A 17,253-nucleotide genomic window follows, 5' to 3' on the forward strand; every position below is an offset into this window, starting at 1 on the left:
GTAATGATCTGCAGAAATGGGATCTGAATCCAGGAATTTTTAATTCCCAAACCCAATCTCTTTGCCTCCTGTTTATACTTGAAGCCTAGTCATCTTTGGGCTTACGTAACATCTTCCTCATCCCCACATCCGACCAACTGGGAAATTCTGGCTCTTCTACTCTGCATTTCTGTTTCCTTTGTTCTTCCTAACTGCCCCTGCTGCATGCTGCGCACGTGTACCCGCTGTAGGCAGGTGTACCAGCTGTGGCGGGGCTGGGGGGCAGTTGTGGGGATAGCGTAGGTGAGGCCTGAGACGAGACTGGGAGTTTTACTCTTCTCAAAATGGGGAGGAGAAAATGAATAACCATGAAGATTATGGAGGAAATTCATTTACTAACAACAGTAAATAAAGGCATATCCTACCATAAAATCTGTATTTGGTATTACCTATTTACAGAAAAGGTTCAAAGGGAAGTGTCAGGTTGTTTGTTCTATGAAACAGAATTTGTTCTACTCCAGAATTTTTCTTCCCCCCACAAACGGTTCATTCATTCATTCATTCATTCATTTGAGAGGGAGAGCAGGATGGAATGGAGGAGAGGGTTAGGGAAGAGCAGACTGTGCTGGGGACTGAGCCCAACATGGGGCTTGACCACAGGAGACGGAGATCATGACCTAAGCCAAAATCAAGACTCAGATGCTCGACCAACTGGGCCACTCAGGTGCCCCAGAATTCATTTTTCAGTGGCAATACCAAGTGGTTGTTTTAGAATTATTATAGGACTTGGAATAATTATTTTTCTTCTCTTTTTTCCAAACTGTCTCATATGGTCTGACTGCTTTTTGAAAAAAAATTAAAATAATGAGAATGAATAGCAATGTCACAGAGTATACATACATACATTATATGTATGTAAAACTCATACATATATACATGTATCTCTATGTACATACATATATCTAAAGCTAATAAAAATAAATACAAGCATGTGGTTAAAAAATTTTTTTAAGGCAGAAAAGGGTAGATAGTGACGAGTCAGTGTCCATCCTACTGCTATCCACCAATCTCCCTCTCCACTGTGGTTATTAGAACTACAAGTTTCTTGTTTCCCTTCAGAGATCCAAGAAACCTCCTAGCCCGTCTTAAAGGGAGTGTGGTTAGCTGAACTCTACTTGAAGAAAGCTTTTCAGAACACAACTAATGCTTAAAGGAAGGCACAAGTACTCTCACAACTGGCATGTCGTATTTGGCAAAGTGAGCTTTTATACACCCTGTCCAGTGTTATTGGCATTTCATTCCCTCTGTACTCTTGTCTCTGCAAAAGACAGTCCAAAGATTATGGATGGACATAAAACCAGATAAAACAACCTAAGAATGTGTTTTTGAAAAAGGCACCATACAAAAACAGCAAATTCACAGCTACCTTAACGGGTGGGTTTTAAGGTCTGAAAAGACAGACCGACCTGGGAGACGTAGGCAAAGCCTTAGGGAGGGGTAGAGTGAGAAGGCAGGGCACCGGCATCCTGTTAAGGAAAGGCAGGACATGTTTAGGGCTGCAGAGCTACTGATACAGCTCGGACTTGATTCTAAGTGTTAACAAGGAACCAATGAAGAGTTAATTAAGAAAGGGAAGAATGCAATCTGACTGAGGTTCAAATGAGTGAATCAAGTAAAACATCTAGAAGGGTGACTGGCATATAACGGCCACTCAAGTCAGCTGGATTGCCTCTTCCCAGCTCAACAGCAACCACAAAAAGGCTTGTGGCTGGCTGGGAACTCGAGCTGTCCGCCAATCGAGGCCAGTGCGACGCTGCTGCTTTTTCCTGTCCTTTTAGTTCCAAAGCACCCATCGACTCTTTGTTTTGTCTTTTTTCCTGATTTCTTATTTTATTACAAATTTACAGTCCTCAAAACAGCGTAGCCCTAGCATAAAATGGACACATGGACCAATGCAACAAACTGAGAGCCCAGAAAAAGCTCAGGCATACATGGTCAACTCGTGTTCGCCAACAGAGCTAAGAATACTCAGTGGAGAAAGCATCTGTCAGCCCTTCGTCAGCGCGTTACCATCCCCATGCCCGGCTGACTTACGACAATACCGACTGCAACAGATGGGCACTGTGCTAAGCGCTTGGGAAGAATTCACCAGGACTCAGAATACAAGAGGTTGTAAGTCATGTGCCCCAATACCACAAAACATACAGCAGTAAGCGTGCCAAGAGTCCAGACGAAGATGAATAGAAGCTCAGAGAAAGGAATTACTGAAGCCTAAGGCTGAGACCAGAGGCCCAGGGAGGTGAAGCAGAGATGGGAGCACGTGGACAGTGGCTGGAAAGACAGCGAGATTTTGGAACCACAGCGGTGTGGGAAAGAGCACCTTCAAGTCTGCATAGGGACGCTTGTATAGGGGCCTGTATGGAATGTGGCAAAGCGGCTTGATGCGGCTGGACACAGCACACAAAGTTAAGTGTAAGGGCATGAGAAAAGAAGTGCAGGCAGGGGGTGGAGGCGGGGGTGGGGATGGGAGACACCTGGGTACCTCCATTGGTTGAGTAGGGGACTCTTGGTTTCAGCTCAGATCAGGGGATCAAGCGCTGCATCAGACTTCCTGCTCAAGGGAAGTCCGTTTGTCTACCTCTCCCTCTGGCCCTCCCCCTACTTATGCTCGCTAGAGGTCTCTCTGAAACAAATAAATCTTTAAAAAAAAAGAAGAAGAAGAAGAAGAAGAAGAAAAAGAAGAAGGAGGAGGAGGAGGAGGAGGAGGAGGAGAAGGAGAAGAAGAAGAAGAAGAAGAAGAAGAAGAAAGCAAGAAAGCAAGAAAGCAAGCAAGCAAAACTCGGGATTTCAAGGCTGGCCAATGCGATATACCTTATTACCAGATACAAGGGAGATCACAGAGAGATGAAGGGGAGGCGGATTTTAGACACACTGTGCTGGAAAAATACTTCCAGGATATCCAAAGAATCATGCTTTCCACTTGTTTTTAGCCCACCTCTGGTGCCCAGGCCTGCCCTCAGTTTTGCTCTGACCACCTGATGCCCAGCCTTGGTGACATTCCTGCTCTCCCCTGCTCAGTTTGCACACCTCCCAACTCTCCTGACAGTAGAGCTCTGGCCACTGGTTCAATGTTCTTCTTGCTCCACAGTAGGCCCCGGTTACTGTCCCTGGCTGTGCCCCAGCTGCTCTGCTCACTGTCATCTCCTCTGTACCACAAGCCATCAGGAGCCACAGACCACAGTCCTGGGGCCTACTGTCCTTCCAGCTGCCCTAGTTCTTCACAAAATAGTCCAGAGAGAGGGGATATTGATAAAACAAAGATGTGATAAGGGCATTACCAATCACAGAAGACTAGTCACCACTATGCTCTTCTCATCACAGAATCAAACTTTCATTAGAAAAATGTATGCTGGGGCGCCTGGGTGGCTCAGTGGGTTAAAGCCTCTGCCTTCAGCTCAGGTCATGATCCCAGGATCCTGGGATGGAGCCCTCCATCAGGCTCTCTGCTCAGCAGGGAGCCTGCTTCCTCCTCTTCCTCTCTCTCTCTCTCTGCCTACAATAAATAAATAAAATCTTTAAAAAAAGCAAAAACAAACAAACAAACAAAAAACAATGAAATGTCACCCCAAACGAGAACCAAGACGACGTCAGGACTTGCCAGGAGCAGATTATATAACTACCACCGCCGATGTAAATGTAGAACAAAGAGCAGGCATATTTATGATCTTGTTCAGCTAATGCTCACTTACACTTGGACTTCCTTAGTATGTTTTGGTAGGTCGTGTACAAACTGTTCGCATTCTATTTACAAAGTGTTCCCATGGTGTCCCATATTTTTTCCTTGTTCTTGACAATGATTACTTCCATATGTAAATAAATTCAACTTCTGTCCAATTACTTAAATGGTTAGGCCCTTGTATATTCTCCAGGCATCAAAAATGCTCTTTAACCTTAAAGCATGTATCACATCTAAAGGACCAGTGAGGGGCGCCTGGGTGGCTCAGGGGGTTAAGCCTCTGCCTTAGACTCAGGTCATGACCTCAGGGTCCTGGGATCCAGGATCAAGCCCCCATGTAGGGAGGGCTCCTTCCAGCAGGGAGCCTCCTTCCCCTTTCCTCTCTGCCTGCCTCTCAGCCTACTTGTGATCTCTGTCAAATAAATAAAATCTTTAAAAAAAATAAAAATAAAAAATAAAGGAACAGTGATATCTACAGCTTTCATTTAAACAACTGAAAATGTTACATGTAATTATCAGCTCATTTTTTAAAAGCCTCAATAAGAGAACCTTAGTAACACTCAAACCCACTGAGATAATAATTACACAACCACCAGAAATTCGCACAGAAAGTGCTGTCCAAAAATGACTATATACTTATCTATAATGAAAACATGAAACAAAAGTAGGAGAATGGCTTAATAATAAAATCCTAAGCATTAAAAATCGTATTTCTAAGTGTTAACAATAAAAAATGTTCATAGTATGTTAAATGAAAACTAAAATATAAAAATGTTATATGATTTGGGGCACCTGGGTGGCTCAGTGGTTTAAGCCTCTGCCTTCAGCTCAGGTCATGATCTCAGAGTCCTGGGACCGAGCCCCGCGTCCAGCTCTCTGCTCAGCAGAGAGGCTGCTTCTCTCTCTCTCCCTGCCTCTCTGCCTACTTGTGATCTCTGTCTGTCAAATAAATAAATAAATCTTAAAAAAAAAAAAAAAAAAACTATTAAAATCCTGGTGCAGAAAGATAATCAGAATACAGCAGACAGGAAAAGACAAGACTCTCAGAACAAGAATCAGCAAAAAGAACAGACAAGAGAAACATAGCTACTCTTGACACTGAAGTTACTGAGCATGCCCTTTAAAGTTGGTATGTTTATGAAAATCGAGGAGATAAAGAAAAAATACAAGGAGAATTTTGGAAGGGAACTAGCAGCATTGAAAAAAAAAAGGATAGGATAGATTTGAAAATAAAGAGGCTCTAGGGGCGCCTGGGTGGCTCAGTGGGTTAAAGCCTCTGCCTTCGGCTCAGGTCATGATCGCAGTCAGGGTCCTGGGATCGAGCGCTGCACTGCGCTCTCTGCTCAGCGGAGAGCCTGCTTCCCTCTCTCTCTCTGCCTGCCTCTCTGCCTACTTGTGATCTTGTCTGTCAAATAAGTAAAAACAATCTTTAGTTAAAAAAAAGGGGGGGGGGCTCTAGAATTAAAAACTGCAGTAGCCAAATCAACACAGCCGACGAATTTAGCCCATTAGACAAAATGCAAAAAAATTAATGAGTTATCCTTTTGGACAAAACTGAGGGAATGTGTTACCAAAAGTTTAGCAGTAAAGAAAGCACTGAAGGGTATTGGTTTGGCATAAGAAAAATGATGTCAGAGAAAAGGATGAAGATGGGGGCACCTGGGTGGCTCAGTGGGTTAAGCCGCTGCCTTTGGCTCAGGTCATGATCTCAGGGTCCTGGGATCGAGTCCCCCTTCGGGCTCTCTGCTGGGCGGGGAGTCTGCTTCCCTCTCTCTCTCTCTGCCTGCCTCTCTGTCTACTTGTGATCTCTCTCTGTCAAATAAATAAATAAAATCTTTAAAAAAAAAAAAAAAAGAATGAAGATGTACAAAGAAAGAATAATAACAGAAATGGTAATTATATTCTCAATTGTGAACATTGTTAACACAGTAACAATGACTTACAGGTGCAAAACAGTAGCAGATTGAAAATAGATAACAGCATATAAATCAAGAGCCAGTAATCGGAACTGAACCGATCTTAAATCCTTGCATTGCCCAGGAAGTGGATGAAAATACCAGTTAATGGGAGATTTTAAAAAGTCAAGGGTTGGGCACCTGGGTGGCTCCTTGGGTTAAGCCTCTGCCTTCAGTTCAGATCATGATCCCAGGGTCCTGGGATCAAGCCCCGCAACGGGATCTCTGCTCAAAGAGGAGCCTGCTCCCAAACCCCCCCAACGCCTGCCTCCCTGCCTACTTGTGATATGTCAAGTAAAAAAATAAAATCTTTTTTTTTTTTTTTATTTGACAGAGAGAGATCACAAGTAGGCAGAGAGGCAGGCAGAGAGAGAGAGAGAGGAGGAAGCAGGCTCCCTGCTGAGCAGAGGGCCCGATGTGGGACTCCATCCCAGGACCCTGAGATCATGACCTGAGCCAAAGGCAGCGGCTTAACCCACTGAGCCACCCAGGCACCCCAAAAAATAAAATCTTAAAAAAAAAAAGCCAAGGGTTTATGTGGTCATCTCTAGGGTGACCTTTAAGAGTCAGACTTACATAACTGTTTAGCAATAACCAAATTGTTTGTATTTGGTGCATTTTCTGAATGTGTGCAATACAGTAAAAATAGTTAAAAATAAAAAATATAGATTATATTCAGATGTTTTCAGATAATTGGCAAATTTAAAAAAAAAAAAATTTTTTTAACGTAATCTCAATGCCCAACGTGAGGCTCAAACTCATCATGACCCCAAGATCAGGACTAGCATGCTCCATCCACCAGCTGAGCCAGCCAAGCGCCCCAGCTGGGTAATTTTTATACTCCAATATTTGAAAAAAAAGTTAAAGCTAATAATGGCAGGGGTACCTGGGTGGCTCAGTCAGTTAAACTGAGGTAGCTTAGTCTGACTCTTGATTTTGGCTCAGGTCATGATCTCAGGTTTCTAAGACTGAGCTCCACCCAGGACTCAGTGCTAGGTATGGAACCTGCTTAAGACTCTCTCTCTCTCCTGCCCCTCACCCCCTTTAAAAAATAATAATAATTTTAAAAAGATAATAATGGCAGATGTGCCTTTCACTTGGGTCCAACATCAACAGACAAAACAAAATGAAGGTTTGAACTTTGTATTTGAAGTACCTTTAAATCTAATTTTAGAACTCTGATCCACACATGCTTTCATGTTCAAATCACACCATCTATATGGTCCTTTTCTGATACTGAAATAAGTTTCTGACACTTACTATTTCAATTCCATCAACTGTGGTAAATACATTCTGGATTTTTGGTGAAATCCTATTTCCCTAAAAAATGGACTATATCGGGGCGCATGTGTGGCTCAGTGGGTTAAGCCGCTGCCTTCGGCTCGGGTCATGATCTCAGGGTCCTGGGATCGAGTCCCACATCGGGCTCTCTGCTCAGCAGGGAGCCTGCTTCCTTCTCTCTCTCTCTCTCTCTGCCTGCCTCTCAGTGTACTTGTAATTTCTCTCTGTCAAATAAATAAATAAAATCTTTAAAAAAAAAAAAAAAAGAAAGAAAGAAATGGACTATATCAATTCACCTACTATGTCCCCAATGCTCTGTCTGAGACTAGGCTATACACGTGGTCCTTGACCCCAAAGATGAGTAGTTTGGTGGGGTAAACACATCAACAACCAAGTAAAATGCAGAATGCAATACCATTCATTAAATAATTCATTCAGTTGTTCAGAAATGATCTATTAGGCAAGAAATAGAGGCCAAGCACTATGCTAAGCATCACATACATATGGCCAACACAAGGTAGCTTACGGTCTAGTGGGGGCGACAGTCAAATAAACTGGATGTTTCCTTCACAGAGAAAAGGAATTCTGCTATACTCGCTCAGGGAGAAGCTAAAGACTTCACAGGGAAATGACATTATTAACACCAGAATGTAACAGACTTCTGGAAATCTTGAGAGACAAAAGATTACAGCACAAATAATTTTAGGGTATCAGACTAAATGACTAAGAACTGAGTATCAAGGGCACCTGGGTGGCTCAGTGGGTTGGGCCACTGCCTTCGGCTCAGGTCATGATCTCAGAGTCCTGGGATCGAGTCCCGCATCGGGCTCTCTGCTCGGCGGGGAGCCTGCTTCCTTCTCTCTCTCTGCCTGCCTCTCTGCCTACTTGTGATCTCTCTCTCTGTCAAATAAATAAATAAATAAAATCTTTAAAAAAAAAAAAAAAAAAAAAAAAGAACTGAGTATCAAGAGACAGTCCTAGGACATAAAAACACGCCACTCTTGTCAGTCCTCTGAACTGAATGATAATTACAGCTGATGCTTTACGCTGCTGAAGCTATAATAAACTAATAAAGGGCTGTCTCCAGGTTACATTCAGGTAGGGGAAAAAGTTAAGCAGTAAAACGGAAGTTGTACCTTGTATTAGAGCCACATTTTAATAGGTAAATTTTTTAAATGTTTTCCCCCCAATTCAAGGAGCTCCTCCTGATTCACCTTGTAGCCCACGGTGCCATCATTTGGAACATGTCTTCCTCAAGAAAACCACCACCACCACACATACCAACTTCTGTCACTGAAGCAGTCTTGCTGCCCTATGAAGTGTGACTATTATTCCATTCCACAAACGAGCGTGCTCAGCCAGCAGAGGAAACCCCACACAAGGGCGGAGTTCTCAGCTGAGGCTCAGTCATTGATCTTTGATGATGAATGCCACCTCAGGCTTTATCTAGTAACCACCACACCCAGTTCACAGACTCCAGCTGCAAGAATGGGCCAACCAATCCCCTGGCGCATGCTCAGAATTCTTTCCAAGGGAATGTTCCCGCTATCCACCCTCAAGCAGGTTAAGAGCAAGCAAAAGGAAACCTCTATGGCACCCCAGCAGAAGCATGCCCATTTCTCCGAATGGACTTGGTTGTGATCTGAACATCACTCTCAGGCTTGAGGCGCCATTTGATGCTCTCAGAATACAGGGCCCATGTGATCTATGAGTAGCTGGACATTGGACAGAAGGCAAAGTTTGGTCCCCCAGAGGAGGCCAGAGAGAGAAATACTGTCCAAAGAGCCTCCAGGAGACTTGGAAGTGGAGGAGGTAGTTGAGGAGAACAAGCATGCTCCCTTTTACATCTTGAAGAACATTCTGGATCTCTGAATATGAAGAGACTGACCTCGCCCGGAGCCTGTTTTGGAACAGGCTATGGAGACCTAAACTCTGCATAAGACAAAGTATCACAAGGTTGCCTGGCTAGCTCATTCAGTGGAGCACGGGACTCTCGATCTCAAGGCTATAAATCAGAGGCCCACACTGGGTGCAGACCATTACTTAAAAGTAAAAAATCTTGAAAAAGAAATAAGAAAAAGTATCACATACTAAAGGGTCAGAAGGGGGTGCCTGGGTGGCTCAGTGGGTTAAGCCTCTGCCTTTGGCTCAGGTCCTGATCTCAGGGTGTTGGGATCAAGCCCCGAATCAGGCTCTCTGGTCAGTGGGGAGCCTGCTTCTCCCACTCTCTCTTCCTGCTGCTCTGCATACTTGTGATCTCTGTCAAATAAATAAATAAAATCTAAAAAAAAATAAAGAAAGGGTCAGAAGACTAGCATTTGGAAAAGATATAAAAGTGCAAAATAGCTAATTAATTTTTTGTATAGCAAACAACAGTCTCTGTGTTGACTGGCTCTATTCATTAGGTCTGTTAGTCCTTATCTGTAACCATCCTATTCCAACAATCTGGATTACCGTAAAATATGCTTTCAAAGACTGTTTTAAGTGATTATATTCTTTACTCCCTGTTTAGTTTTAATATATACAAGGACACTTGATTCCTGCAGCAATTCATGAGAAAGGGAAACGCATAAATGCAAGGTCTTCGCTAATCAAAGTGCAGTCTGTAACAGACACCTACTAGACTATAAATTTTGCATCCAATTCAATAACAGGGTTGTTATATTGTACTTTATAGAGTTAAAATCTTCTAACGAAATAGCAATATATTCAAAACATCCCCAAGCAAAAACGAATGTAAGAAATTAAAGACAAGGGCGCCTGGGTGGCTCAGGCTCCGTACTCAGTGCAGAGTCTATTAAGGACTCAGTCTCTCTCTCTCTCTCTCTCCCCCCCTTTACCCCCCAACCCGCCCCAATACATAAATAGATCTTTAAAAAAAATTGAGACAAAAAACATATACTTCTATAGTTGAAACATAGCCTGGAATTCTAGAAAACAAGCTACTTAAGTATAACCTGGTAGCTAACCTCTTAAAGTCTTTACTGTCAAATTAAAATCACCTACAATGATACAGTCTAACCATCTCTTAGACATGTTTTAGAACCATAATGCTGAACTGTTTATATATGGAAAGAAGCATTTATTAAAGTGTATGTCTGGGGCACCTGGATGGCTCAGTGGGTTAAAGCCTCTGCCTTCGGCTCAGGTCATGATCCCAGGGTTCTGGGATCAAGCCCCACATCTCTTCCACTCCCATCCCCAAACCCTCCAACACGCCTTATCACAAGGCCACACGTTCTTCTCTACCATCTTCGTCACCCTTACATGCCAATATTCACTTGTATGATTACTATTTCTATTAATTCTGATTAATACTTATTTCCTCCACTAGACCACAGATTGGATGTTGGCAAGGACTGGGTTTATGCTGAATCACCACTGTACTCGGCACACTTCCTAACACACAGTTAAAAAAAAAAAAAAAATCTGTTAATGGACAAGGGAGAAAGCAAGGAGGGAGGGAAGGCGGGAAGAAACTGGGTTAAGTATTAGCGTTAACTTCTAGGCTTAAATTTCCTGCAATTATTTTCTTCCAAGATGGGAACTCCTTAACCCAGAAGCACAATGAACAGTTTTCTAATCTATAAGCTAGCTGCCTTTTATGTCTGATATAGATGACCATATGCAGTTTCACACTGAAAATGATGTTTGTGTGGCCTTCATTTTGTCTTTTTAAAAAATTCTTATGCAGCCCATTAAAAACCCCGTTAGTGCAGCACACCTTGGGAAAAATGCATTTGCATTTGTATACTTAGTTTTTTCCATAGTCATAACTATTTTTATGACCTATTTAAAGTGTTCTGTGATACTTTTTAGTAACAATTTATGATTATTTATTTTTAGTATTATTAACTCCCAATTTGGAGAGGAACGCCGAAGTACTGAGAACCAACCAGTACCGCTTTGTAGACTGGAAATTAAAGAAAGCATCCTGCTGGCAGTACAGGTTTGCCCACTGGGCAACAGGATCTTAAAAATTAGGCCACCCTTCGGGGGCACCTCAGACTAGTAGATATCCCCCGAATCTGCTCTCCCTTCTTTCACAGTCATAGGCTTATCCGGATACATAAATGCCCAGCGCATGTAACATCTCCCAGCCTCCACTGCAGTTAGGTCATAGGTCTCACTCTGGACGACTGGTATGTAAGTGAAAGCAATGTGTGTCATTTCCATTTCACATCCTTAAAAAAAAAAAACAAGTTGCTTGTCCTCCAGGTGTCCTTTGTCCCTTCCAGCAGGTCAGAAAACACAGTACTGGTGAGCTGTTTCCAGCCCTGCAGACAAGGCTAAAGGACGTAGCCTCCTCAGAACCAGAGAAGGAATCCATGAATTTGGGATGGCACAGGTGCCCCAGCAGAAGAGATCTCTGAGTGACCTCATAGAACAAAAAGCCTACCAACCCTGGAATGTTACATGAGAAACGTCAATCCTGCCTAAGTACTGCATCTGAAATCTCTGTTACAAAATTCTAGCTACACCGTAACAAATACAAAGGTTAAAATTAATAATAACACAAAAGAGACAGATATCAGAAAATCCAATGATACCTTAAAAGGGAAGAAGAAGAAAAACAAAAACAAAAACTCCTAGACTAGCAGTGCTAGATCAAGATTGGGGTAATACAAACCGAGGTCTCAACAGAGGTCTATCAAGAAGCAAACCCTTCTCTTTAAGCCCAGTCAGAAGACATACTGACTCAGATTGGTGACCTGGTATTTTTAGCCCTGAATATTATCTTTTCTATGAAGCTGGACTCAACAGATGGTCTTCATAAAAAGTTATTTAACTACTCAAATCATTCAATACTAATTTAGTGCTATGTAATTTTAGCAGCTCAAGCTCAATAAAAGAAAGAGCTCAAACTTATTTTTACTAATTAAAAAATATATTTCTTTTAAGCATCTTTTGGTGCTCACATTTTCCCAGGAAATAATTCTCCCTTGGAAGCTGCAACTGCCAACAGGCAACTCTAAACCTTTAGCATGTTGTTAAAAGCAACTAAAGAAGTGTGATTTTCACTTAATTTTTGTTTTTCTTCAAGTAAAAATAGCTTAACCAGTTTACAGCTTTTTAAGAACTCTTCTTAAGGCTCCAGAAACTCTACTAAGAGCCAAGGCATCTGGGAGAGAAGTAAAAAGTAGTAAATTGTGCTGCTAGAGCTCACGTATTATGTCTACTAGCATCCTTTTTTTTATTAAAGACTATTTATTTGACAGAGATCACAAGTAGGCAGAGAGGCAGGCAGACGGAGAGGGAGAAAACAGACTCTCCACTGAGCAGGGAGTCCAATGCGGGGCTCGTCCTCAGGACCCTGGGATCCTGGCCAGAGCTGAAGGCAGATACTTCTTAACGACTGAGCCATCCAGGCGCCCTACTACTTTTATAGCATCCTTTTATGGACAATAATGTATCTGCCCCAAAGGGGACAAGGTGAGAAGAGAAAAATGTGGCCTCTTCCTTTATGACAAAGATTCAAAGTTAACAAAGTAAGTATGTTGTACATTTAGTGAAACATAATACACATCACAGTGCAGAACTCATGTTTAATACTTTAATAATTAATTAGATATATTTAGAGTGGGCCCCAGAGAAGTTGATATTAATGACAGGTTTGATGGCAATCTTTATTTCTCGGCCAACGTATCTTTAAAACATCCTGCAGAACATCTATCATAATGTGCAACAAAAGCCGAAAAACATATTAGATATTACTGGATACAGAGAACAAACTGGTAGTTACCACAGGGAAGGTGGGTGGGGGAATGGGCAAAATAGGTAAGGGGCATTATCTTGCTGAATACTTAGAAATGTACAGAATTTTGGGGGGCACCTGGGTGGCTCAGTGGGTTAAGCCTCTACCTTCAGCTCGGTCATGATCCCAGGGGCCTGGGATCGAGTCCCACATTGGGCTCTCTGCTCAGCAGGGAACCTGCTTCTCCTCATCTCTCTCTCTATCTCTCTGCCTATTTGTGATCTCTCTCTCTGTCAAATAAATAAATAAAATCTTTAAAAAAAAAAAAAGAAATGTACAGAATTTTTGAATTATACTGTACACCTGAAATAATATAACACTGTATATTAATTGCATTTCAATTTAAAAAATAACTAAATACGTATCACTGAAATCTTCCCCAGCCAGTATTTTATAGAGCTACCCTTGATCCTTTGTATTAGGTGGTGGCAGAGGGTACCTATGCTTTGTAAAAAGAGCTCACTGGGCATCTCTCAAAATTTCAGTATTCCTCACTACCCAAATCTATTTGATTCCTGAATTCAGATGGACAAAGTCTAGATGTCAAGTCTAGATGTATCATTCACTAACTGATGAAAATCCCCAGCCATATTATCCACAGCCTTAGCCAATCAGAGACTGATGGTGGAAAGAACTGGTATTTTCTACACATCGTATCTGAAGGACTCTAACACATCCTTTCTAGTTTTTCAGCCACCTAAATGAGCCTGCTATTTTAACATCCCTTTTTTTTTTTTTTTTTTAAAGATTTTATTTATTTATTTATTTGACAGAGAGAAATCACAAGTAAGCAGAGAGGCAGGCAGAGAGAGGAGGAAGCAGGCTCCCTGCTGAGCAGAGAGCCCGACGCGGGACTCGATCCCAGGACCCTGAGATCATGACCTGAGCCGAAGGCAGCGGCTTAACCCACTGAGCCACCCAGGCGCCCTATTTTAACATCCCTTAAAAACCGAGTATTAAAAGCAGCAAGAGAGGCACCTGGGTGGGTCAGTGGGTTAAGCATCTGCCTTCGACTCAGGTCATAGTCTTAGGGTCCTGGGATCGAGCCTCACATCAGGTTCTCTGCTAGGCAGGGAGCCTGCTTCCTCCTCTTAGCCTGCCTGCCGCTCTGTCTACTTGTGATCTCTGTCAAACATCTTCCCCCTTTCTCTCTGCCTGCCTCTCTGCCTATTTGTGATCTCTCTCTCGCTCTCTCTGCACCAAATAAATAAAATCTTTAAAAAAATAAAAATAAAAGTAGAAAGAGAAAAACAACTTGTTACATTCAAGGGACCCCCCCCCACAAGACTATGAGCAATTTTCAGCAGAAACTTTGCAGACTAAAAGACAGAGGCACAATATATTCAAAGTGCTGAAAGAAAAACAACTTCCAACCAAGAATACTCTATGCAGTGAAGTTATCTTTCAGAAGTGAAGGGATGTATAGAGTTTTCCAGGTGAGCAAACACTAAAGGAATTCATTGCCACTACACCAGCCTCCCAAGAAAGGTTGAAGAGAAAAAAACAGGTACTACTTAGAAATAAGAAAACTTAAGAAATGATAAATCTCACTGCAAAGGTAAATACATAGTAAACGTGGTGGATTAATCATTTATGAAGTTAGTATGAAGGTTAAAAGACAAAAGTTGGGGTGCCTGAGTGACTCAGGTTTAAGTGGCCAACTCTTGGTTGTGGCTCAGGTCATGTTCCCCCATGGGTGTGGGATCAAGCCCCACACTGGGCTCCACGCTCAGTCTGGAGTCTGGAGACTCTCTCCCTCTGCCCCTCCTCCCACTTGCATGTGTGCACATGCATGCTCCCTCTCTCCAAAATAAACAAATATTTCTAAAAATAAATAAAAGACAAAAAAGTAGTAAAAATGCCTTTAATTACAATAATTCAGAGGAGTACATGTGTAAAATGTGACTTCAAAAAGCAGTAAAAAAAAAAATGAGAAGCTGTTATCAACTTAAAATAGACATTTACATGTAGAAGTGGTTATATGTATGATTCATGGTAACCACAAAACAAAAATCAATAGTGAATACACAAAAGATAAAGGGAAAAGAACAGAAGTATACCGCTAAAGAAAGTAAGAGAAGAAAAAACAAAGAGAACAGCCAGTGAGCAATTAAGAAAATGGCAATACATGCCTATCAATAATTATTTTATATGCAAGTGTACTAAATTCTCCAATCAAAAGACCGAGTGGCTGAATGAATTAAAAAAATGAGGCCCATCTATATGCTCCCTATAAGAAACTAACTTTGGAGGTAAAGACACACAAAGACAAAGTAAAAGGATGGAAAGATATTCTATACAAATGAAAGCCAAAAGCAAGCTTTACATCAGATAAAATAGACTTTAAAACAAAGTCTACAGGGGCGCCTGGGTGGCTCAGTGGGTTAAAGCCTCTGCCTTCAGCTCAGGTCATGATCCCAGGGTCCTGGGATCGAGCCCCACATCGGGCTCTCTGCTCAGCAGGGAGTCTGCTTCCTCCTCTCCCTCTGCCTGCTTCTCTGCCTACTTGTGATCTCTGTCTGTCAAATAAATAAAATCTTTAAAAAAAAAAACAACAACAACAAAATCTACAAAAAGAGACAAAGAATATAATTATATAATAGTAAGGGAGTAATCCAACAACAAAATATAACATTTGTAAATATTTATGACACAACCTAGGAGTCCGTAATACATAAAGCAAATATTAACAGGTCTAAAGAGAAAAACAGACACCAATACAGGTGGGTATATCCCATTTACATCAAAGGATAGATCATGTAGATAGAAAATCAACAGGAGGGGCACCTGGGTTGCTCAGTGGGTTAAGCCTTTGCCTTCAGCTCAGGTCATGATCCTAGGGTCCTGGGATCCAGCCCCACAGTCGGGCTCTCTGCTCAGCAGGGAGCCTACTTGCCTCCCACCCCCGCCTCTGCCTGCCTCTGTGCCTATTTGTGATCTCTGTCAAATAAATAAATAAAATCTAAAAAAAAAGAAAAAAAAGAAAATCAACAGGAAACATTGGTCTTAAATAACATATTAAACCTAATGGACTACAGATATACACAGACTATTCCATCCAAAGCAACAAAAAACACCTTCTTCTCAAATGCCCACGCAACATTTTCCAAGACGTATCATACTTAGGCCACAAAGTAAATCTTAACAAATTTAAAATTACTAAAACCATACAGTATCTTTTCTGACTATAGTGATATGAAACTAGAAATTTTAATTACATGAAAAAAACCTGGAAAAGTTATAAATATGTGGAGATTAAATATGCTACTGACCATCCAAGGAGTCGAAGAAGAAATCAACAGAAAAATTTTTAAAAATCTTAAAATGAGTAAAAATGGACTCTAACATATCTAAATTTGTGAGATGTAGCAAAAGCACTTCTGGGGCGCCTGGGTGGCTCAGTGGGTTAAGCCTCTGCCATCGGCTCAGGACATGATCCCAGGGTCCTGGGATGGAGCCCCGCATCAGACTCTCTGCTCAGCAGGGAGCCTGCTTCCTCCTCTCTCTCTGCCTGACTCTCTGCCTACCTGTGATCTCTCTCTGTCAAATAAATTTTTAAAATGTTAAAAAAAAAAAAAGGCACTTCTAAGAGGAAAGCTCACAGTGGTGAACATCTACATCAAGCAATAAGAAAATTCTCAAAACAATCTAATTTTACACTGCAAGAACTACAAAAAAGGAAGCCCAAAGTTCATGAAAGGAAGAAAATAACAAATATTGGAGCAGAAATAAATGAAATAGAAATGAAAAAGACAATAAAAAAGACCAATGAAACTAAGAGCTGGTTCTTTGAAAACCAACTTGACCAGACTTTAGCTAGACCTAATTACCAGGGGAAAAAGAAACTCAACATCAGAAATGAAGAGGAAATGTTACAACTGATGCCACAGAAATACAAAGGATCATAAGAGACTGCTATGAAAAATTATATGCCAACAAACTGGACAATCTACAGAAAATGGATAAATTCCTAGAAGCCTACAGCCTACCATGACTGAATCATGATGAAACAAAATCTGAACAGGCTGACTGCTGGTAAAGAGACTGAATTCATAATCGAAAACCTCCTAACAAAAGGCCAAGACCAGATGGTTTCACTGATGAATTCCACCCAACATTCAAAGAAATAATACCAATCCTTCTTAAACTCTCCCAAGAAAATAGAAGAGGCAGAAACTCCTCCAAACTCAATTTTATGAGGTTCAGTACTGACCTGATACCAAAACCATACAAGGATGCTTTAAGAAAAGCAAATTACAGACCACTATTTCTGATGAGCATAGAAGTAGAAATCCTCAAGAAAATATTAGCAAACCAAATTCTACAATACATTAAAAGAATTATGTATCATAATCAAGGAGGATTTTTCCCCCTCAGGGATGCAAGGATGGTTCAACCTCCACAAATCAATGTACTGTATCACAGTAATAAAACAAAAGCTAAAAATCGGATGATCATTTCAATATATGCAGACGAAGTTAATCAACAAAATTCAACATACATTTATGATGAAAACTCTTCAACAGAGTGGTTGGTTATAGAGGCAA

At 41.5% G+C, this 17,253-nt stretch overlaps 1 protein-coding gene across 1 annotated transcript in view; it reads right to left on the reverse strand.

Annotated features, from left to right (window-relative positions):
* The window catches only part of LAPTM4B (lysosomal protein transmembrane 4 beta), a 74,967-nt gene that overhangs the window by 46,550 nt on the left and 11,164 nt on the right, over positions 1–17,253 (reverse strand). The gene's annotated exons all lie outside the window — the stretch shown is intronic.

Source organism: Mustela lutreola, chromosome 3 (assembly GCF_030435805.1).
Source record: "Mustela lutreola isolate mMusLut2 chromosome 3, mMusLut2.pri, whole genome shotgun sequence".
Taxonomy (NCBI): Eukaryota; Metazoa; Chordata; class Mammalia; order Carnivora; family Mustelidae; genus Mustela; species Mustela lutreola.